The 14,654-nt window shown below is 55.8% G+C and overlaps 1 protein-coding gene across 5 annotated transcripts in view; it reads right to left on the bottom strand.

Annotated features, from left to right (window-relative positions):
* PLXNA4 (plexin A4) overlaps window positions 1-8,015 on the bottom strand; it is a 427,913-nt gene extending 419,898 nt beyond the window's left edge. For 4 of the 5 annotated variants that reach the window (XM_038556477.1, XM_038556480.1, XM_038556482.1 and 1 more), the window contains exon 1: window positions 6,331-6,464. The gene's annotated coding sequence lies outside the window, so the exon portion shown is untranslated. Of the gene's footprint in view, window positions 1-6,330; window positions 6,465-7,905 lie in introns of those variants that run through there. The other variant, XM_038556478.1, reaches the window with a different exon arrangement.
* Between the last annotated feature and the right edge of the window lie 6,639 nt (window positions 8,016-14,654).

Below are 14,654 nucleotides of genomic sequence, written 5' to 3'. Positions count from 1 at the left end.
CTTTTCTCCGTGGATTCTCAGGGCCGCTACCCAGTATATCTGCCAATGGTGGTTTTACTATCCAAGTTAGTATGTTTAAAGGCTCTGAGAAGCCCTGCAACAAGGAACTCTAGCTCTGCTTTACACACTCAGGGTTTCTCCAACTTTGGCCGTGGTAACTTTTGTGTATGTAATATCTATTCACTCCCACAGACTATACTTTGGGAGACGCTGCTCTATTTTAGGTTTACCTTCAGGAAGCAGATCTGAGATGGAGAGGGAGAAAAAGAACTGTAGCTCTGTCTGCAAGGTTAGCTGACACTCTACATAGGTCAGTTCAACGACACTTCCTGGTGGCTGCAGCCCTGACATGTTCTCCTCTCATTGTCTCCTCCCGCCATAAGAGGGGAAACAGCCAACTCTGCTCTTCTTACTTTCCCTCTTCTTGTCCTCTGGGCCAAAGCCAAGGAATGGTTTGTTGGGCCTCCAGCTCCAGACCTCACACCACCAGGAGGCAAATCCAGCTGTGCTCATCTGGGACAAGTGCAATGAGAATGCGAGACGTAAAGCTGATATTGAGCAAAGACCAGGAAAGCCTTTGAACTGCCATGGCTTTCCTCTCGTAGGGACCCAGTACACGCCTGCCCTCCTCTACTGCTTCTCTCCACATGCTTCCTAATGAAAATACTCTTCCCCAGAAGACCTCAGAATTGATTCCATGGGTCTACATTCAGCGCATTGACTGCAGAGGTGACGTCCTCTTAGCTAGTGATCTGTTTTTGTGTTGGAGTGACAAAACATTCCAAAATTCAATTTGCTGTTGTGAATCCTGGTTCGTGGAGAAGGCATCGTGGCGAGGGAGAGGGCGAGTCAAGCTCAGCTGGCAAGGAGAGGGAGCCGAAGAAATCACATGCACCTGTTGATGTAGGTCCGAGCACGACTCCAGGGACGCCAGTTCCAGCCACGCCTACTGTTGCTCCAGATGGGAGGTGACAAAGCAGAAACTTCTGCTCACCTCGAGGCGTAGAGAAGAAGCCAAAGAAAGTGTAGGCTAAAAGTTTATCTTTGGAGGGAAAAATTAACCAAACAACTAACTGTAAGAGTATCACCTGTGGCTATTCCCTAAAATGTTAAGGTGAGGCTAGAGAGACCAAGTCAGGCAACTGAGGCTTGGCTTCAGGATGGGAGAGCACCAAGCCAGGTCTACAGGCTCCATCAGGGCCTCCCAGCCTCCACCTCCCACCTCTCAGGACCTGGAAGACATTCCTAACAAAGTATTCCACTCACACTAAGTACACAGGACGACTTTCCCCACACGCAGCCATTGGCACCAACCTCCAGTGAATCTCTGTTCCCACTATTATATGGCCCAGGCGCCCGGTGTGACCTGATGCCCACAGGCCAAGATTCCTTCCCTGGCTTTCCAAGATTCTCCAGCTTCCAAAATCTAGGACTCTAGGGCTAATGAATGAGTGAACCAAAAAGTCCCTACCACGGGCATCCTTGCCCAAGAGTGAAGAGACCATCCGCCATGTAGTGTCCTGGAGCCTCAGGCATTCCCTCTCCATCCCTATGCAATCAAAATGAGAATAAACAGTCCCCCACCCTGCTGGATGGTTTGAAGGATTAAATGAGAGAGTGGTATTTGTACACCATCAGCAGATTTGAAGCCCTTACTAGAGACAACTGGATGCCCACCAGCACAAGACTCAGAGCTCATAGAGTCAAAAGCACAGGTGAGGGCTGCACTCATTCATTCCTCCTTACTTTTTCCCAGGGAGAAATGGGAGTTGCCAAAAGAGGCAAGAGTCACCCTCAGAAACTGAGCACTCTGCTAGAACGATCCATGCAATTTCACAACTCGCCAACAGTCAGAGATAAGGCCGTCCCACTTGATGAATGGGGAAATCGAGAGCGGAAGAATAAATAGCTTCACCCAGGGTCACAGACTTGTCCCAGGAAGAAACCACATATTCTCTGCGCCCTCAGCATACTCTCCCACAAACCTCCCCAGGGTGGTAACACGCTCCTCACAGGTCTCCTACGGAGGCAGACAGCTCAGCGAGAAGGACCGAGGTCAGTGTGCTTAGGGTTGAGAGGTGGCTCCACCACCCACCAACTGTATGATCCTGGACAAAGTCCTTAACCTCAGGCACCTCGGTTTGCTCATGCAGGAAATGGGGGGGGGGGGGGGGATAACTCAGTTCCTGCCTCTCTGGGTAGTTTCGTGGAGGATATGGGCCAACCTGTATAAACCACTTAAATGATGGCTCCTCCAAGTCAGTGCTGAATAAATATTAGCCACCACCATCATCACTGATGATCATTCCTTTCCCTTCTGCCATTTTCACAAGGGCAAATACTAATGTCCACACAGCCTCTTCCCTGGGGAGGGTGATGCCACATGATCGTAAGGACAGGGGTCTGGGGGGCTGGCACAGACTCCTGCAGGGACTCAGGAAGCTTTTCTCCCAGGCTGCCTCATATCAAGCAGAGAAGCCACCTCCTCCTTCTGGAACAAGGCCTCTGCTCTGGGAATCGGAACCTCCTGCCTGCCTTCACTTTTAAGACCCATCTCCTAACACTTAGTAGCAGATGCCCCTTCTGTGTCCCTGACTGGACTCCACCTGCCTGCCACAACTGGGATGCTCCAGCCTGGACAGTGAGGAGAGAGGCAAGAGTGAGTAAGTGGGGGGGATGGTGGGGATGGGGTGGGAGGTTAGGGTCAGGAGCAGCAGGAGGGGGCAGGGGGCAGCTTCCAAAGAGGTAGTGTCTGCATGGGCCAAGCATTGCTCAGTGGAGCCTATAGGGCAATTACCCTAATCATGTGCATCTCCCCAACAGCCGTTTGATTTATTAGCGCAACGTCTTTTTAGAATGCCGCTCTTAAATATAAATAACACTTAATCATCCAGCTGTCGTTAAATTCATGTTATATTGATTTCTTGGAGTGCCACAAATTTGAGGGCGAACGCGCTGTCGGATGTGCACACAAAGCTAAGAGGTGAATGAGCCAGTTGTGGGGGGGAAAGGGAAGCAGGAAGGGGGGCATCAGGGCAAGGAAATGAGCCCTGTTCTGCTGCCCCAGGATCTGAACCAGCTTCACGTCGCCGGCCGCCGGACACAGACAAGAAGAGGCCAGCGGAGCCTAAAGAGAAGGGCACATCTGTCGCACAGACTAAGCACAGCGTGGATCACGGGCTGGTTTTCCGGAGGGCCATCCCCGCCCATCACGGAGCCACTCCAACAGGTCTCTCAGGTGGCATTGTCTGCGCGGTGCCTTCTCCTAGTGAGCATGAGGAGACGGGCTGAGAAATGCCCCCTAGCCAGCTGGGAGGACAGAGATCGGCAGCCTGTTTCTTTGCATCCAAGCCTGGTGATAACTAGGAGCTAAGAGCAGTTTCATCACCCCGCCCCCTCAGCTCTCTCCCCACTTCAGGACTGCTGCCTCCCTAGAAAGCCCCACTCGATTCCCGATTCCCCTCCCGATTCCCAGCAGCCCTCATTGTGATTATCAGGATTATCAGGATCAGGAGGCCCAGTGTAGGCAGACTCTGCCTCACAGATCCCCCCCCCCCCCCCCCCCCGTCTGCAGGGAGCAGCAGCAGCAGCAGCAGCCACGGAGAGGCAGAGGCACAGAGCAGAAAGGAAACAAGTTGGAGGCCTCAGATTCCTCTGGAAATGTTTGCTGGAGCATCGGGGTGGGAGGGCCTCCAGGACCAGGCTGGGGGAGGACAGAGGCGAGCCTACAAGTGAACACCAGATTGGGCCTGAAGGAATAGCACCCCTGGGCAGCCCATGCTCTCCAAGGAGCCCCTAGAGCTCAGCCTTGCAGCAGCGAGGGGCTGCTGAAAAGAAGCACTCAGGGTTCCAGCTTCTCTGGTATGACTCCCTTCCGCATGCGAAGACCCTAGAGAACTTAAAAGGAACGCCACTGAGGGGTGGTAGAGAGAGTGTGACAACGTGACATGCTCCAGGGCTCAGCAAGAGAGCCAGGAAAAAATTAGATGATGTACACCCAGCTTTACACAGATGTTAATTAATGCCTGCTTTGCCCTAGAAACCAAATTGGTACCTAATGCTAAGTGCAGAAAGTGTGGGGATTTTTTTGAACCCAAGTTTAAAAATGTTTAGGTTATAACTAGCATGATGACTGCTGGCTTTGCATTAAAATGATGGATCCTAAGGCTACAAGACAGGGGGGAAGCAGGGAAGGGAGCAAGAGGTCTGGGCCGAAGATAGGCAGACGGTTCAGGAAGCTCTGCACACCCACCATCTTTTGCCTCTTGGAGGTCTCGGGAGAGAATGTTTACCTGGGAGCCACCCACTGGTGCTGGAGCTCACTATTTCTTTTGAAAACCATGTGCTCCTCTACGCATACGCGGGACCTCCCTGTCCACGCACTCAGAGGGCATGCGTGTGGAAATGATCCAGTTCTGCCGGGAAATGATTCAGTTCCAGAGGTGGGTCTTGCTGTCACACGGTGGACGAGCCGAACACATTGAGCTAGGCTCTTTGAGAAACCACGCATATATCTGGGTGTGTGTACACACACACACGCCATTCTTTAAAAAAGAAAATGATGTTCCTTCCCCCTACTGGGTTCTCCCCACTGGGAGAGCTTTGCTGTATCCATCTACCCTTTCCAATCAATCAAAGGGCAGTTCACACAGCACACAGCAGGAATACAATCTGCCCCCAGGGGCGTCTGCTGTTCTCCTCCCCAGCCTGGCTGAGACCTTTGCGGGAGCTGGCAAAGTTTGAAAACAGCAGAGATGGGGGTGCGGGAGAGAGCCCTTTATTTCAGCACCCATCTTCAGGATTTCCAGCATCAACCAAATCTTGTGCCCCAACACTGAGGCCCCTTGTTCGAAAGAATGTTGACTCCTTTCTCCTCATGTTCTGGAAGACTCCCAACATATTTTTCCCACTGGTGAGTTTGTAGGACACTCTGAACACATGATCTCGCATAAAGGGTACGAGTTCATCCCATTTCTTGCCAGGCTGCCCAACAAGCTACCCCCAAAAGGGACAGCTATGGGGAAACACAGGACCCTGCTCTATTTACATGCAACTGCAAAATAATGTTTTACTTGGATCTCACGTCCTTCCCCCTACAACAACTGAGCCCAAATGAAATGCTCTTTGACCCCTAAATGGAAACTGCCAAAAAGCCCTTCTGGAGCTCCAACCACCTCCTACCTCCTCCAGAAAAAGTTTGAAAAATGAGCAGCCTGTGAAATCTCAGTCGGCACGAAAAGGAAAGGAGAAGCTTCGGGGAGATAGAACCTTGACCCTCGGGCTTCTGGAGAGTGAGTGGTTCCTACACTGTCGGGAGCAGCCTGGCTCTGGGGAACACTGGCAAGCCCAAGAATGCCTGGTCCCCTTATAGGGGGCCATTGCCGAGGTCGTGACAGGAGAGGCGACCCCCGTGCCTTCCAGCGCTACACCCTCCTCCCGACCCCTTCCCGGTCGGTTTCTCAGACACACACCTCCAAAGGCATGTGACAGGTGTAAGCCAGAGGCACAGGCAAAGCAGCCCCACGCTTTCCCACCCGGCGGGGAGGGCACCCGAGTCCTGTGTCCCTGGGTCCCGGGGGGCTTGCTGGTGCCGGGAGACTGCAGAGGCGAAGAGGCCATACCTCTTATTGGAGGATCCGATCCCCACATACCCCCAATGCGACGCTGAAGCCCCTTCCTGCCTGAGATCCCGGCGCATTCGCAGGGAAGCGGTGCCGCGCTCCAGAAAGGCGTTTGTGCTGCCTCTTACTGGGGAAACGCAGTGCCTGTTCCATATGCACCGCCCTGCAGAACCGCAGCCCGTCTGCCTCGCTGGCCTCCTCCCTGCACGCCGGGCCGGCCCGCTCTCCAAATACCTGCCCGAGTATCTGTGGGTCCGTCTCCCGCCGATCCCCCCGCGTGTCCAACGGCCACGGAGCAGAGATGGCGCTGGGCGGGTCTCCCCCAAAGCTCCCCTCACTTCTCCCGGTTTGAAAGCCGGCTGGAAATGCGGGGGGGGGGGGGGGGGGGGCGGGAACTGAGAAATCGCTCCCTCGGCCTCCCGCGGTGCGGGGGGAGGCGGCGATCCGCAAAACCCCAGCCCCAAAGTCCTGGGCAGCCGAAGTGTGAGTCCGGATCCTCGGAGGAGCGAGAACAAGGGAGATGCCCACTCCGGCCGCGCCGCACCGGGGCGGGCGTCCAGGTGGGACGTGGGCAGGTGCGTGTGCGCGGCGTGTGCCAGTGTGTGGCCGTGTGTGCGCGCGAGTGTGAGCGTGCAGCGGGTGGCTCCGGGGGCCCGGGGATCCCGGCCCGAGCCGCGCACCTCCTCTCCGCCCGCCGCCGGCTCCTTACCTGGAAGCGCCGCTTTCGCCTCCTCAGCGGGAGCGCCGCATTGACACTGCGGATGGAGCCCGCGCCGCTGCCTCTCGTCCTCCTCCGGCGTGTGCGTGCGCGCGTGTGGCTGCCCCCGGCCCCGGCCCCGGCCCCGGCCCCGGCCCCGGCCCGGCCCCGGCCCGGCCGCGGATGCTCCACCGAGGCGCCGGGAGCCCGGGGCAGGCCAGGCGAGCGGAGGGCGAAATCACAGCCTGCGGGGCTTGACAGCTCCTCCGGCGGCGCCCGAGGTGGGCGGAAGGTCCAACAAAAAGGTCGGCGGACGCGGATGCGCTCCCAGCGCCGCTGCCCTGCACCCAGCCCGGGGCGCGGAGCCCGAGCCGGAGCCGGAGCCGGAGCCGGAGCCGGAGCCGGAGCCCGAGCCGGAGCCCGAGCCCGAGCCCGAGCCCGGGCGGCGGCGGCTCTCGCGCGGGGCTGCCCCCTCCGTGCCCACCCCGCGGGCTGAATGTCCTTGATGCCAAGCGGGCACGGCGGCGTCACTCCGCGCCGCCCATGCTCCCCGGGTCGGGCCGCTGCCCGGGCGCGGCGACTGCGCGGGGGACCCGCCGGGGAGCGCTCTCGGCGCACTCCGCGCGCCTCCCCGGCCCGCCGCGCCGCCGCCGCCGCTGCTGCTGCTGCTGCCCGGCCCCCGCCCCTGCCGGGGGACCGGGCCCGGCCAGTGCCGCCGGCCCGGGGCTGCGGGGCCGCGGGAGCCGCCGGCTTGCTTCCCGGGAGGGCGCCGGGGCTGCGGCGGTGGCGGGCGGGCGGCGGAGAGCCGCGGCCGCGGGCCGAGCCGGGCCTCCCGGGCGCGCCCCCGGCCCCCCGGGCGGGCCGCTCGCAAAGTTTGCAGGGGGCAGGCAGCGGGGCCGCCGCTGGCTCGGCCGCCGCCGGAGCTCCCGGGCTGCCTGCTGCCGCCGCGGCTCGCTGCTGCTGTGCATTGAAGCCCGGCCAAGCGCTGCAAAAACTCCAGCTGCCTGGCGCTCTCTGGGTCCTCTCTCCTCCCTCCGCCCTCCCTGCACCTCCTCCCTCCCTCCCTCCCCTCCCTCCCTCCCTCGCCTCCTCCCCTCCCCCGCCGCCGCCGCCGCCGCCGCTCCCTCCCTGGCTCGCCCCGGCTGGCTCGGAGCTCGCGGCTGACACCCGGACCGTCGGAGGGCGGCCGGCAGAGGGGGCAGGGGCGCCTCCCCCGGGGCCCGGGCCCGCGCCCCTGCCCCCCGCGCCCCCCGCCGGCGCCGCCCCGCGCGGACCTTCGGCGCCCCTGCCCCGGGCGGCGCTGGCCGGAGGGGGAGGGGGACGCGGCGCGGGGCGCGGGGGGCAGGGGCGCGGGGGGCAGGGGCGCGGGGCGCGCGCTCGGAAGGGGGCAAGGCTCAGCCTCCCCGGATGGGCACGCCGACGGTCGCAGGGCCCCCGCGGGCGCACGCACCCCACCGAGGCACCCCCCCCCCCCCCACTGCGGCCCCCACGGACCGAGGCCCGGGGGAGCTCCGGGCATGAATGGCCAAGTGCCCTGGAGCTTGCTCCGGAACCTGACTCGAATCCAGGTGTGTAGGAGAGGCCGACCTGGCTCCCCGTCTCCGCAACCCAGACCGCAGCCAAACAGACAATGCCGACGTCAGGGCACTTTCCGGGGTCCGAAGAAAGAAATCTCCACGTTGCTGCGGTTTAGGCAGTCGTCTGGCAGAGAGGAGAGGCCGGATGGGAAGTGGGTAGCGCCACCCCTGAACCCTCTGCCTCGCCCTCCCGGGAACGGGCCCCCACCCACCAGGAGACGCCTAAGAGATCCCGCCCTGGGTACCCACTCCGCGCTTAAGGCCCCGGCCCGCACCCCTACCCCCACCAGAGTCCCAGGGCGCAACCTCCGCTGCGCCACCATTGCCTCCCCTCGTGGGCCACCATCACCGAGGAGCGGCCAGCGGAGCCGCGGGGTGTCGGCCGCCCCCCTCACACTCCTCCCCAACTTTCCTTTTCCCATAGGCAGCCAACTTCCTGCCCATTACTGTCCCTCCCATCAAAACATCTCCTGAGAATCTTGCCATTAGGTGGAAATGATTGACGACGGCATAAATCCCTACACCTTCCTGTAGGGGTTAGATTTTCACAGAAATCCGAGTTGTAAACCGAGGAGCCTTGGAAAGGAGCTGCGAACTACCCAGCTCTACGAGCCCCCGGGGTGGGCCGCCTGGCAGGTCAGGCAGGGCCCGGCTAGATCGCGCCTTGCCGAAGCTTGGCTCTCAAAGGTGGGCGCCTCCGTGCAAAGATGAGCCGCCAGCGCCAGGAGGAAACCAGACGTTTGCTTGTTTGGTTACAGGGTATTCCGGGAGACAGAGTGGAGCCCTTTTAGCCTCTGGTCCTCCGCTGAGTATTGCATGGCCCAGAAAGCAGCGAGGAGTTATCTTATTAGCTAGCGTTAATACATTGATCTGGCTCCTCTATTCTCAGAAACCCTGGATCCCAGACTCTAGATAAAGCACACAATATCAGGTTAGTTTCGGAAGTCCAGAGAAACACATAACAAAATAACTCACTGCTGCTGCTCCGCGGACTCGCATCCGGGCAGAGGAAGCCCAGGGCCAAACGCCTGTCTAGGCAGACCGAGGCCAGGGTGAGGTCCCCAGGATGCAAAATTTAAAGAGGTGCCCAGGCTCAGGCTCCTGTAAGGCTGTCCTCACATGGTCCTGACCCCACTCTCAGCCATCAGCTCTAAAATTGCTGTACGGGACCATCACAGGCCTTTCCCGGAGGTGACAGGCAGACAGCCACATAGAAAACCGTAATGGGTCACTTACGGACCATGGCTTAATAAAAGCAGTGGGGTGGGGAGCGGGGCAGGCAAGCCTTTCAAATCTCTGCTTGCCACTCGGCTTTCAGGGTATGTCATAAAAATGCTAAAAGAGAGGGGAAGCAAGAAAACAGCTTTGCTGCCATTCTAACGTGTATTTTTAATACAACTGATTTTTCCTTCCTGTAGCCTCCCTGTGCTTGTGTGTGTGTGTGTGTGTGTGTGTGTGCGCACACACACACACGAATATTGCTGGTGAGCCCCAGGGTCATTTTCTGATGGATGGATGGGAAGTCAAAGACCTTTTTTAGAGGTGGCAAATAAAATATATTTATTATTCTTTATCTCCTGCCTAGTGTGTGGTGTTATTTATTTTCATTCAGAAACACGGATGCCATGTGGTGCCTGAAGAGTAATAACAGAACCAAATGGCCAGAAAAGGAGTGGGATACAAAGCTGGCCCAACAATGGGCAGGTGAGGGGCCCCGGCTGTTTCTTTCATCATTAACAGGGCCATTGGGCCAACCACCTTTACCCTCCTTCCCTTCCAGTTAGTAATGAGAGGCATGTTGAAAGGGTGGTTATAATGTCATTGTGAGCGAGACCAGGAAGGGTCAAATTAGCAACTGTGCAGGGCTTGATTTTTATTATTATTACTATTATTGTTATTATTATGGCTCCTTGGATTTGCTCTCTCAAGGCTGGAGAGTGGGTTGGGGTGGGATGAGTAGGACTCTACACTGGAAGCGTGAAGACCAGGGTCCTAGTCTGAGCACTGCCACCCACGAGCTCGATAATCCGGAGATGTCACATTTTCACCTGCCCGACTCAGCCCTTACAGGTAGTGCCATTCAAAGGAGATGCTACCCTTTCATGCATTTGGAAACTCTAAGCGCAACACACACCCAAGGAATTAGCATTGCTTTGCAGAAGGACATATGCTTTTTTAAATGGCATAATATTGGGGGGGGGGAGGTCCTCTGTCGTCTTGACCCTTCTTCTATGAACAGACACGCTGGGAAGGGCAAGCTCTGTAACAGTGCAAAATGGGTTTCTGCATTAATTACAAACCCTTCTCCCTCTCAAGCCTCCTGCAGCCCCTGACAGCTGGTGAGGGGTGACGAGGGACCCAAGCTTTCTCCCCAGCTGACACTGGCTCTGTACGTCACCTCTTCCCCTCCAGGCTGGTGAGAAAACAGGTAGTCATTGCCAGGCCCCACGGCCACAAGAGGGGGAACTGAAAGTCATATTGCTTCATAAAGTCTTATCTTCTAAGAAGGCGATTTTTTTATGGCAATTTGGTTGTGGTTTATTGAGGGCCTTCAGGAGAAAAGTATTGGCCGATCCCTCACGGTGGAATAAAAGGGCCAGATTTAATAGGAGAGAGGAGAAGAAAACCTTAAGTTTTCCCTCACTTAGCTACCACCATTTTATTAGCCTAGGAACAGAACTGCTATTTAAGTTGATAAAAGCCAGATTTGCTTGTTAAATAAATCACCGGAGCCTGGTGGTGCTACAGAGAAATTTTTTTCCCCCAAGAGCTGGCCCCTTGGCTGGGTTTTGTGCGGTGCACCGAGCCCTGGATGAAAACCTCAGGCCGCTGGTGCCTTAAAAACCTAAATTGTGGCGCCACCTGCAGGAGAGTGGAAATATCAACATTATCCCGAGTCGCTGCACACACTGGGAAGAGAGGGAGGCGTCCCCCGCGACACGAGGCTGCATGCCTTGCAGACAGCAGGAAGGGCCCCAGCTCCCCACTGCCCCTGGCTTCCTGGGTGTGTCACCTGCTGTCCACTACACACCCCAGCAAGCTCTGGTCGGCATCCGAGCAAGCGGCCCCCTGGGGGTCTAAAGGCTACTCTCAAGATTCTCCATCCATTGAAACAAACTTACTCTTTCCTCTGATTCCTAAGGGGTTAAGTAAGCTTCTAGCCCAGGGGTTCTATTTTTGGGACTCTGGGCCATAGAACCGTAAAAAAAGGACAGAAAAATGAGTGTCCCTGGAGGAGGGTGGGGGAGGGGCGCCCCTGAGTCACCACAGTCCCTGATTGTAGCTTGAACTTGGTGTGGGCCTTGGTCCCAGGCTTCCTGAGCCTGTGGGTCCTAGCGAGGGTACACACATGTGAACACCTGACTCTCAGCTCCCAGCCTGCCCTGCTCACGCAGACTCGGCCTCTACTGACCAACCCCTCCTGTCTCCCCTCATTATGTCACAGACAGCCCCCCACACACACACACACGGTGGTCGTGCTTAGGGGCCAGTCTGATCATGTCATTCTCCATGGGCCCCATCACTGAAGTCTACTGCCTAGAGAAGGACATCACTCTCGTCGCCTCTGCCCACCTATACTGCTGGACACAGCCAGCCCTGCTGTTCTGCTGGGACTTCCCAGGCCATGCCAGGAGGCTGGTACCAAGATAGGAAGGATGCCCGCCCCACCCCCCTTACACGTTGGGTAGATCTTGGTCATCTGGGCCCTAAGCAGCTCCTATGATCCAAATCTTTCTCTCCTGCCTTCCCAGACCCTTTCACCCACCACTCCTCTTCAGAATTCTTCCTTCTCTTACAGCTAACACATAAACTTGCATTTTCAACTGTAAGAACCAAAAGTTAGAGGATATAGTGGCAGGGTAGGTGTGGGGGTTGGGGGGGGTTGGGGGAGGGAGGGAGAGGATGTGATCTAACTTCGTTGGCCAGAAACAGCAGAGTCCCAGCTCTGGCCAGTTCTTCTTTAAAAAAAAAAAAATTATATATATATATATATATATATATATATAATTTATTTATTTATTCACGAGAGACACAGAGAGAGAAGCAGAGATACAGGAGAGGGAGAAGCAGGCTCCCCGCGGGGATCCCGATGGGGGACTCGATCCTGAGACCCTGGGATCATGCCCTGAGCTGAAGGCAGATGCTCAGCCACTGAGCCACCCAGGTGCCCCTCCATCCAGTTCTGTATTTTGTTCAACAAGAAAATGTAAGCACTTCAGTCCCAGGAGGCATGAGATCCTACAGTGTGCCTGAATTCCAAGGATTAGATATAATTCATGGCTCCCCCACGAAGGCTCCATCTTGCTTCTGCCTACTTCACTTGCCAAATAGCTTAAGTGAGGTGCTTGGCCCTTCTGACTAGGGTGCAAAGAGCACAAAAGCCTGAAGTCATTTTCCTCGTAATGAAGATGGGTTTGGGCTGATGGGTTGACCATTGGCATCTGGTATCATATATTTCCAAGATGATGATGGTGTGGTCTAAGTTTCATCTCCTAAACAACTGTGACAGCCAGCCTCCAGAATGTCCCTAACAATCCTCACCGACTGGTACTCACACCCTCCTGCAGTCCCCTCTCGCCATGAATCAGAGCTGACTTAGGTGGCCAAGAAAACATTACTGCACAAGTGATCATGTGTGATTTCTAAGCTAGATCATAAGAGACATGGCAGCTTCCAGCTTGGTCTTTTGTGTCACTCACTGGGGCAAGTGAACCACCATGTGGTGAGGATCCCCTAGCAGTCTTTGGAAAGGAACCAAGGTTTCCCACCAGCCACCAGCACAACTTGACATCCCATGGGCAAGCCACTTTGGAAGAAGATTCTCTAGCCCCAGTCAAATCTTCAGATAATTCTAGTTTTTAGTTTTTCAACTGAGGTCCTGGACATTGTGGAGTAGAGTCAAGATGTTTGGAGGTGCTCCATTGTAAAGCTATAGATGACTAACGCAGTGACTTGCGGAGAGGGAATCCTTCCCCTGGCCTTGGCCTCACTGGCCTCTTACTCTTATTATTTGAGCCCACTGGGCTTTATTTTTTTTCCCACTGTGCTTCAGAATAAGAAGGGCAGAGGGGGACATGCTTGGTGTATGAGACCAACCATACTGGGTGGGACTGGGCACCAATATGTGCCCTGCCAGGAACTCCCTTCAGAGCCCCTGCATCAAGCCTCTTAGCATATCTCAATGTGTCAAGTGAAAATGAGAAAACCCAGCCAGGGTGCTGGAAACCATCAGCACACAGAATGCTCGAGTCCAACGCTTACCTGAAGTTGGATGCAGTCAGTTCCAGATGGTCAGCCTCAGAGACATGCAACACTGAAGTGCAAAGGGGCATTGGATCCTATTCTTTTTAACAAGCTGAATGGCACCTGCCTTCAGAGGAGCCTCTTGGAGGTCAGATTGTGTGGACTCCAGTGTGAATACCAGTCCCTATGGTGCTAGAAGAGTTCTCTACACTTGACCCTGGCCCTTACCACACTGCAGGGCAGGAGGAAGGTCCAGGGACTCTTCTGTGTCACAGCAAGAAGAGACTGGAAACAAGAAGTGGCTGGAAGCGGACAGTGCAGTTTCCCCACCACACAGTGTCCCATGAAGACTTTGTCACATCGCCTTCTCTTGGGCTTCAGGGGATCTTCTCAATCCTTGGTGGTTTCTGGAGAACCAAGCAGTGCCCAAGGGTTGTCAGCAAAGCCAAGGCATGAACAAGGGGTAGGAAGAAAGGGAGAGGGAAGAAAGTAGCAATGGGGAAGGGTAAGAACAACAGAGGTGCCTATGCTAAGTGAGGGTAGAAAGAAAGCCCCAAACAGTCTCAAGGAGTTTCCAGAGATGGTGCATGGGCCCAAGGTGACCTCTTTCCTCCTTAACATCTCCCTCTAGGCCTCTGTAACCTGACCCCATTTCTCCTTCTGGCCCAATTCTCCTTCCTCTGTTTTTGTTTTGTTTTTTAAGATTTTGTTTATTTATTCACAAGAGACACAGAGAGAGGGAGGCAGAGACACAGGCAGAGGGAGAAGCAGGCTTCATGCAGGGAGCCCGATGTGGGACTCGATCCTGGGACTCCAGGACCATGCCCCTGAGCCAAAGACAGACGCTCAACTGCTGAGCCACCCAGGTATCCCTCCTTCTTCTGTTGTTAAAGGCATTCCTCCCAGTACACTCCTGCAGACTGCAGGCTTTACAAATGTTGGGTGTCCCTGGTGAGGCCCCTCAGAGCCCGCAGGCTGCAGCGGTATGCAACCAATTGTGTGCCTCTCTCCCCACCTCTACATTCAATGCCAGCATACTATAGCCAGAAATCAGTCATGGTGGAAATATTTACACCACGGGAATCAGCACTACACACCAGGGCTCTTATTTTGGGGGAAAGCCCATTGTTAAACATTTCCCAGGACACCCCCGGGCCTGGCAACAGGCCACGATAAGGTGGGTCAGCCCAGATGAGGCCTGTTTAGTTACTCAGCTGACTGTTCACAGACACCCAGCAAACACATCACCACCATCAGCTCAATTTAGCATAGCTATAGCCAGAGTGAGAGTTGCCTTCCTGCCCACATCCCACTGCTAGATGATAAGAAAATATTAATGTATACCCTTTCCAGTAGCTGTTTTTCCCAAATCTTGTATTTAAGGAGATTTTTCTTTCTTTCTTTTTTTTTTTTCATATTTTTCAACACTGGAATTAAGAAGGAATGTGATTTCCTTTTCCTGCTAGGCAAACTGAGGCAAGGGACATTGAAGTGACGTATCTCAGGTTACTTAGG

The sequence above is a fragment of the Canis lupus genome, chromosome 14, assembly GCF_011100685.1.
Source record: "Canis lupus familiaris isolate Mischka breed German Shepherd chromosome 14, alternate assembly UU_Cfam_GSD_1.0, whole genome shotgun sequence".
Taxonomy (NCBI): domain Eukaryota; kingdom Metazoa; phylum Chordata; class Mammalia; order Carnivora; family Canidae; genus Canis; species Canis lupus.
This window is presented reverse-complemented; position numbering and strand designations above follow the sequence as displayed.